Below are 9,714 nucleotides of genomic sequence, written 5' to 3' on the forward strand. Positions count from 1 at the left end.
TCAAGTCATTCAAGTCATCGTGTCTCAAGTCAAGTCAAGTCCTGAGTCTTTAACTTCCAAGTCCGAGTCAAGTCTCAAGTCTTTTATTTTTTGTCAAGTCAAGTCACAAGTCATCAAAACAGCGACTCAAGTCGACTCGAGTCCAAGTCACAATGACTCAAGTCCCCATCTCTGCCAAATAGTGTTGGGAGACAGTGGAAAGGGGAAGAGAATTCCATCTGTAATAGGCGGCCGATGGCAGGCTTTTACGCACAGTCTGCATCCTGTGAGTCAGACTAGATGTGCATCAAATAATGCAACATTACCGGACACAGATGGTATGTGTTGTACTTCAGAGCCTGACGAGTTAGCCATCCATGCAATTGTTTTTTTGTTTTTTGTTTTTTTTTACTTTAAGCCCTCTACCAAATGCTTTGGTAGACACACATGCACCTACAGGTATCAATAGGCTCTTGAAGACAGTTACGGTCCCACAAGCATTTAATTGGTGTCCTTGTACTGTGACATGTTGTTATGTGGATACATACCTGTTGGGATAACAACAATAAGTGCAAGCTTTCTACTAACACGGTTGACAAAGCAGTTACTGATGCCGAGGGTGGGGATTAAGATGGCAGAGGAACCCCTCAGACCCCGCTTTGCCCCCACATACTGGGGAAAGCCCACTCATTCCATCAAGACTATTTACATAACTCCATGGAGAAAATTGGCCCGTAGCAGTTAGCTTTTCCATGTGCGCCACACAGTAGAGACGCTGTTACGATAATTGTCCTCTTACACGAGCAGAGGGCATATACAGTACAGTATTTACAGTAAGAAAATAAAGACGGGAGGGATGGTGAGAGGGAAAGGGGAAAAAGGGAGAGAGAGAAAGAGAAAACTGCTGATCAGGAAAGAGAGTGGGGTTCCACGGATATTCCCCCAACACAAACACATCCAGTGTTGATTTTTGTCATTTTCTTGGCTCTGTGAAGTACAGTAGTTGGCAGAACAGTAAGCTCTCTGATGGTTTGTATGACTGGCTGTCATGGTCTTAGAGGTGGCTTCGCGCTGCCTCAGCGTATGCCCCCTTCCCTCCCTCTGTGGTGACCCTCACCTCTCTTCTACCTACTCCCTCTTCCGTATTTTTCCTCGTTCACACGTTTGCTGTTTCTTCTCTTTTCTCTCCCCTCCATCCCCGTTGAAAAAACAATCAACCTGGGCCCAGTTGTGCTGCCTGCTACACCTACTGCCCAGCTGGCATCCATTGTTTGCAATTAGTTCCAAGGCATGTGTTTGACAGCATGGGTACTTGTATACGTGCAAATCTGCTTGTGCGTTTTTGCAGGAGTGTGTCAGGGTGCAAATGTGTGCACACATCTGAGCATAAACACTTTTTTTTTTCCTTTTTTGCTTTTGCGTATTTTATGATCAGCAGAAAATCAGGCAGCCTGGGAAAACCATGGAAGGACATGGGTCTGAGCAGGTCCAATTATTAAGAACAATCCATCAATATGCAGAGCGAGTCCTGGAGCAGGCTCAGCAGAAAAACATGGCAAAAAAAGTGAAAGCAGAAAAAAATGCGGTTCTTACGAGGAGGGAGAGAAAAATCTGTCTTTACAATCCCCCTGTTTCGGCTTGCCAACTTTCTGCTGGCTGTTGGTAGTGCGGAAATGAGAGCGTGCTAGATTCTCCCCTCCCGAGAATAACACAAACCCCTCAAAGCTCAAATCAAACACACAATCCACGTCACAGGAAACCATTTTGAAGCGTAAAACCTCCCAATGGGAGCTCCATTTGAATGCTGCGGGTATGCACTGCCTTGCTCACCCCCTGCGCCTCCCCCTCTCTCCCCTCCCGCTCTCTCAAAGCTTCAACCACAACCTAACCCGAACCACACCACCTCTCAGACGACAAGACTCCCTTTCTCTCACTCCCTGTCCATTTCCCCCTTTATTCCTTCCTTTCCTTGTTGTTCTTCTGTGCCTCTCACTCTGAATCTTCTATCGACTATTCTCATTTCATCATCAACAATAAAGACATTAGATAGATAGATAGATAGATAGATAGATAGATAGATAGATAGATAGATAGATAGATGTGCATATGAACACATGGTTTAATTAGGTTAACGGTCACGAGCCAGCCCTCTCTGTGAAGTACTCAAGTGACCTCTCCTGCCACCAACAGCCCACCCCCCACCCCCGTCATCTCGAACCTCAACCACAACCTCTAGTACCCCCATCCTGCTCTCCTCGCTTCTCTTAACCGCCTCTTCCCCTCTCCCCTAACCCCTTCTCTTCTTCCCTAACCCCTTTTTCATCCTCTTTGCCTGGCAATTGAAACGCAGAGGTCAGGAGGGCATATGGGAGGCAATCACAGTAGTTTGTTTTGGCTCTCTCACCCCCACACCAAGTCCTTGGCTGTGCAGGAGCAATGCCGCCACCTTGCCTGCTTGCTGCCTGGGAAACAAACACATCCTTAATCACCCAGGCCTTGTATCCGCCAAGGCCACACTAGTTGAGCCCTGTCTGACAAGCTGAGGCCAGAAACGTTGGAATCCATCTGATGAACTCAGGCCATACAAGTCAAGCTCTGTCTACTGAACCCTGGCCACATTAGCAGCAGCCAGACAGTCAAATCCAGGTCGCACTAGTTGAGTACCCTTTGTTGAAACAGAGCCAGTGAGGACATACTCTTCAAGCTCAGTGTCTACTCAACCCGGGCCACTCTAATCAAGCCCTGATGGTCAAACTTAGGCCAGGGAAGTCAAGCCCCATCATGTGAATCCAGGCCACAAGAGTCCAGCCGCACCGGTTGAAACCAATCCAGAAAAGGCTGATCTATCTTTGGCTGGGTGAGCTGTTCTGTCATTATGTTGGCTAAGTGTTGCCTAACAGTGGGAATCTCTGACGTAAGCACTGTGCAGCTGAGGGCTGGCAGTGAAACGAGATGTTAGACAGAAGAGAAGACGCTTTAAGAAAGAGCCAGCGGCCGACAGCCATTTAGACCAGAGATGAGTTCGTAGAGTTGTCTTACGCCATCCATCCCTCCCTCCTAATCCCCAAAACCAAAACATATAGCCTCTAAATCTCACTCTATTTTTCTCTCTGTCCATCTGTCTCTCACCAGTTCACCTTCTCAAATATTTTCCTAACTGCTCCTCCTAACCGCTTCCTGCTTTACCGCACTTTCACCCTTCTCTCACACCTCCCTTGTTCATCAGTCACGAACGTGCTCAATGTGAATGACCAGGACCAACAAAATGAAGGCATTCAAGTCTGAGAATGTGTTTGTGTAACTGTGTTTGTGTGTAAACAATAGGGGTACTAAAACCCCGGGCTGCATTTTTGCAGCTCCTCCACTAGTGTCTGTTTGACAATGAGAGCTAAGGCGGGGCCTCAGATTTGTGTTGTACTGTAAACCACAGCATTCTCAGACCTTAAAGAATCTCCCTTTTGGGATATCCTATTAGCATGTGCTGTCTTAGCCCTAAACACACATACACACACCATCACAACCACAACCACCACATTACGTTCTGTCTCCATCGGGATGTCAGACAATTAACCTCGAGGTTCTGCTCCCTGGATGATATTAGTGACCCTGGTTTGATTCTGTGTGATGAGAAGAGACTTGTGTTAAAGCACAGAGGATCTCATCGCTTGGAGGAAATTAATGCATCCAATCTTCCCATGGTCTCTCGTCTCCTCTGTTCTCCCCTAAACCAGGCACAGAGCAGTGATAGACCCACTGATCCCCATCCAGCCCACCGTGTAGCCAGGCGTCAGCTGGAGTGCTGAGCAGGTACATGAAGCGCTGAGACCAGCCGGGGCTTCCAGGAAGTTCAGCATCAGGGATCAGTCTGTGTTATTGACTTGGCACAGCCTCCAGCGAGTACGATTCCACCAGCAAGGGGTTCGCTGACTGCACCAGAGCACATATGTGTATGTGTGTAGACCAGGGCTCGGTGCTCTGTAGTCCAGATGGGTGGCCAGGCCCCAGTTGATTTCTGTTACTCTGTTATGACAATTGAACTCATTTGAACCAAGGAATCCTTCTCTTTCTCTCCCCGAAAAGCACACGCATACTGTAGACTTCACTCCAACTCCCCTATCCTCCTTTGCTCTCCTTACGTACATATCACTATTATTAAGTTGTTTAAAATGCAAATGTGTGTGTTGAACAGCTGGCAGGGACACGGACCACCCAACCAGCAGAGGAGCATTGTGTTGATAGCAGATAAGCTGAAACGGAGTGTCGGGAGAAATTCTTCCTCTCTTTCAGACAGACGGCTGCGCGTAAGCCTCACAAACACTGTGCCACAAAAAAACAATGCCCAATAGCTCCTCCCCCTCTCAGTCACCACAAACAAATCTTTCAGTGCAAACACAGATCAAAGACCTCGCCGCAGCGCGTTTAGTGATGAAGGCTGGCATGTGCCATCTTCCATTGTCAGGGCTTCTAATTGATCCTAATTGATGTTGTGACAGGCGAAGAGGGGAAGGATCTGCAGAGGAGCACAACGTTGGGAAAACAGCATTCAGCTTTTATTAAGCACCAGCACTGCTGAGGAAACCAGAATAAGACAAGGCTGGCTTTACTGATTGATCCTTTGTGTGGATGAGCATGGAAGCAATAAGATGCTTCACGCAAACCAGACCAGGACAAGATGTTGACAAATCCTACAAATAAACAGTGGTGGAAGAACAATTCAGATCTTTAACCAAAGTAGAAATAGCAAAACAAAATTACCCATTATTCAGAATAACCTCACTCAATATGTTATTTTATCATATAATGAATATTATTGATGCATTACATGTACTGGACATATTACTGCTGCAGCTGGTTGAGGTAGAGCTGATTATACTTAGTACTTTATATCCCGCTGGGTAATTTAATCAAATGTTATGAAATGACAAAATGTTTTGTACAAATTCTACCCACAGAACAACTAGCAACCAAAGCTGCCAAATAAATATAGTGGTGTGCAAACTGTCCTTCTAATATGTGGTGGGGTAATTCATTAAAAACTGGCAACACTCAAGCAGATGTGGAAAGTATAAGTACTGTACTTGCGTAAAACTTTGAGTTACTTGTATTTCTATTTGATGGTACTTTATACTTAAACTTACATTACAGCTCATTGGCTAATATTGCACTTTTTACTTCACTAAATCTATCTGATGTTTATAACTACTAGTTACATTAGAGGTTTTACATCCTGTACAAAACATGTGACCATCTTAAACATGCATTTTTTTTAAATTTAACAGTATATCAAGTGAAAAATCTGCAGCTTTTTGACATGCTACAATATTAAAATGCTGTTTTGATAGTAGTGCTTAAATTTTAATGATAATGAGAAACTAAAAAACACATTATAATATGTTTACATCATTACTTGTAATACTTTTGGTACCTAAAGTACATTTTGCTCATAATATTTCTGCAGTTTTACTTAATGCAGGACTTTTTAATGCTACTTAATAAAGGATCTGAGTACTTACGTATTCAAGTAAAGTACAAATGCTTAAAAATACATATATTATTTACAGTCCTGAAGTTATAAATGAGATGAGATAGAAGTACTGGATAGTACTGTTGCCATTTGCTAAAAACTCTTCACAATGAACTTCAATTTTAAGAATGGAAACACAAACTGTGTATCTCACAAATGTATGTCACATATATAATGTTATGTTTTTTTCAAGCCTGACTGTAAGTTAATGCAGTTTATTGACAGTCAACATGTGTAACTGCAGCTTAAAGGCTGGATTTGATAGGGTTTGTTCACAAAAAGCTAAAAGAGTGCACGTAAATCTGTGTCATCTTTACTTATACTAACAACAGGAGATCAGCTGTCATACCTTCTTAATATTAGAAAAGACTTGTTTAATAGTAAAGCACACTGATCCTCTGTAATCTAAGCAACAATAAACAGCCGGTCCACATGTTTTCTTCAGCGTCCTCCTTCAGTTGTTGCTCCTGGATCTGAGCCAACGAGTGTATAGATGTGAGTACAGTATGACCGCGTGTACACACCGAGGGGCCACATCAGGGTACGTTTTATGTATGTGTGAGTGGTTCACAATGAGGTATGAACACGAGCATCATGCGTGCATGTGTGTCTCTGTGTGCGCGCGCGTGAGCGTAGTAAATTCTTGGAAAAACGGAAGATTAACTTTTTTTTTTATGTAAGGGTACATACGGTACATGGACTCACACTGAAGCAGACGCACACATGCACATATATACACACACTTATGGGGTGACAGAGTGCACTGGCTGAGCTCAGATGAACCAATGGCAACCTGGGGAAGGAGGAATGTGTATGGCACTCGTCCAAGAGAGGCCGTCAGAATCCTCAGCAGGCAACCCCGGTTGTCTTAGTGAGCGCAAGTGTGAGTGTGTGCTGGTGTGTGTGTCTGCACAAGAAGGCTGGTAGGGTTGGTAATTGTGTAACTATATGAGTGTGTGTAATTTTACAGACAGTTGGCGATGAATTGTGTGAATGTATGTGACAAAACCTTCAATTTAAAGCTTTTGTTATTAGCTGAAGCAAACTAAAACTGATATGAGCTCTCCCTTTCTTCCTTGCATACACTCTAGCACAGCCATAGGGGTGGGCCCAGTGACCACATAATGATGAGTGTAAGTAGAGCATTACCTTATCTGATGCAGTGTTGTGTAATATATCAAAATTCCTTAAGAGCTACAGGATGCAGTGGAGCATCTGCAGATGTAGAGTTCCCTTGCAAGTGGGCAGTTACTACAGCCACTAAGGAGGAGATCTGCCCCCTAGGGAGGCTATCAGGAGTGAGGGAGGACACTCACTTATAGCGCCACGCATCCCACTAATCCCAAAAATACAGCATGATGTCATGCAGATTCCAAGCGTGGACTGCAGTAGCAGAAACAGGGTCATGTGTGCACTTGACTAATGCACGACCGAAGAAGAAGAAGAAAAAAAAGGGAGTGAGAGAGGAGTAAGGAGGGAAAAAGGAGGAGAGTGAAGGGCTGTTTAAAATATTCAACCCCCCTTCCATTAACTAACGTGTAGGGATGGGAAAACGACCTGCACTGTACATCTCATGAGGGAGAGGAAAGAGGGAGAGGGAGAGAGATGGTGCACTGTGGGAGTGGACCTCTTTCATCCAGTAGCCCTTGAATCCAGCTCAGCATTTTCTCAGTGATGTCATCTCTTTTTTCACTCTCACTTCACCCTCTTCACTTTCTCCCTCACCTCCATCTGCTCTCTCACTCCATCCTTCCCGGGCTTTCTGCGTCTCGCACGCACATGTTCGCACCCCGCAACCCCCCCAACCCTGCACTTACACGACGCGTGATGCATTACAATGTACGATGCATCTTGTTCAGCACACATAGATCCCTATAAATCTGGAGCTTTCTACAGTCAGCCCGAGTTCAGCTGGAACAGGACGTGTGGGGTTGGTTTGTTTCGCCGCATACCTCTCTCCGTTCCTACATTCTCCTGTTCCTTCACACTCCAGCCACGCAGCATCATCTGACAAGGCACGGAGAACACTGTGTTAACAAACAGGGAAATGGCTGCCAGCTGCATGGACAGGGCTGGACAGGGGGGGGATGCATTGTGCTTGCAGCTTTTTATTGGGTATGAAGAGAAGGGAGAGGTATGGGGAGAACATGGAAGAAAGGAAGGCGAGAGGAGGAGTGTACGTAGCTCAGGCGCAAAAAAAAAAACCCTCCCTTTGAAGTAGTCATTATTTTTTACAGCAGTGGAGTTGGTGCAGAATATTTACAGTGTAGACAGGTTTGGCTGTACTCAAGAAAGATTCAAAAAGACTTTCATGAGGGAAAAGTGTAAAAACCCCGACAAGTCTGCACTTAGCTTTGCAACTTATGTTCGAGTTCTCTGCAGGAGACACGGATCTGACCGGTCTCTGCCAGCGAGGACTGGTCGGATCTGCTGTTCAAGGAGCCTCAAACACCTGCCTACATAAACTGTAGCTACTGACATTATTAATCTATTTATTAATCATTTAATATAGTTTTGTCTTCTGCATGTTCTCTGGCTTCCTCCCACAGTCCAAAAACATGCAGGTTAGGTTAACTAGTGACTCTAAATTGGCCGTACAGGTGAATGTGAGCGTGAAAGGTCATCTGTCGTCTGTGTGGCAGCCTTATGATGTGACCTGCCCAGGATGTAGCTGCAGCAGGTTAGCGCTCTCGGTGGGACCTCCAAAGTATGTTGTGACAAGCCTTATCACATACCCAGGAGGAACGAAGCACGTCTTCTGACCAGAGAAGGGAAAACTGCATCTCTTACAGCTCTTCAAACAGCATCTCATTGTTTAAAAGTACAAGCTACTTGTCAGCTGAGTAGCATCTGACTTCTTAAGATGGAATAAAACACAAAAACCTGCTATGACAGCAGAGCATATGATGTCATATGACTTGCTGTTCAGTCTTTAGCAAACAGTCATGTAACTTCCGTATGAAATGTTTTCAGTTTCAACATGAACCAAGTGTGCAGATTATACAGTAATCAATATTAAAAATGACATTAATGTTGTTATACAAGCTTAATTTCACCTAAAAATGACAATTCTGTTACCTTATCTTTAGTTTGCCTCTCACCCAGTATCAGCTGTGACCCTGAATGGGGTCAGCAGTGACAGATAATGAATGAAACAATTGCTTGAAAGCACTATTTTCCTGGAAGCTGACTGTAAAGTTGCAATGTGCCAGATTCAAGTTTTGCCAGAGACATTTGTTGCAAGTCACCCTGCCTCTATTGCCCCTCATTTCCCATCAACTCTCTGTCAAACATTCTGAAAAGAGTGATTTTCCCTGAAGAGGAGCCCGATCCCTCTCAAACTCTACCATACTACCTCCATAAAAGGAATCACCTGGGTCTGGTTCGGCATTTCCTGGATCTAACACAAAGGACAGTCAAGTGCACTGGGTAGTCAGGGCAGGAAATTAATTCAAATCTGATATAACGGGGATGTGCTTAGATTGGCCCGAGGTGATGCTCAAGCACCTGCCCTTTTGACAGCTGACTAGATAAGTGCCCTTTTTTTTTTTTACACACAATTTTTTAAAAATATTTTGTTCTTTACAAATTAGCCCATGGCATCAATTCTTAATTAAAACCGTGTTGTAATGCCTGACAACTGCATTTAAGTTTAATTCTGCAAACCACACAACCCACTATGACTTCCCTTCTCGCAGTCACCTCAGTTAACACAAATTATGTGGAGCAGCATCCACGTCTGCATTGGTGCAGGCTGTTCTCATGCACTGTTTGAACCTATACCTACGAAAAGTAATGCACCACAATTCATGTATATAACCCACATAATCAGAGAGACTGCCATCACGTGAACAATGCGCTGACGGGAGTAAAGAAGTAAGTAGTGTAAAGAGTGAAACTCTTCATAAGAACAACACAGGACTTTCCCCCAGGAGACCAGTGTTTGGAACAGCGTGATACAAAGTAGGGATGCACCGAAATGAAAATTTGTGGCCGAAGCCGAAGCCGAATATTATTAAACGCTTGGCCGAATACCGAATATCGTTGTTTAGTTTTTCATTAGTTTTTNCACAACTGATGGGATTCGCCTTTCGTTTCTGCTGCTGGTTGAAATCTGTAGGCTGCTCGCACAGCCTGCTGAATAATTTAAGCCTATTTTGCTCGCTCAAAACTATCTTTAGTCGCAAATGCGAGTGCAGTGAGGGACAGAT

The sequence above is a fragment of the Epinephelus moara genome, chromosome 20 (genome assembly GCF_006386435.1).
Source record: "Epinephelus moara isolate mb chromosome 20, YSFRI_EMoa_1.0, whole genome shotgun sequence".
Taxonomy (NCBI): domain Eukaryota; kingdom Metazoa; phylum Chordata; class Actinopteri; order Perciformes; family Serranidae; genus Epinephelus; species Epinephelus moara.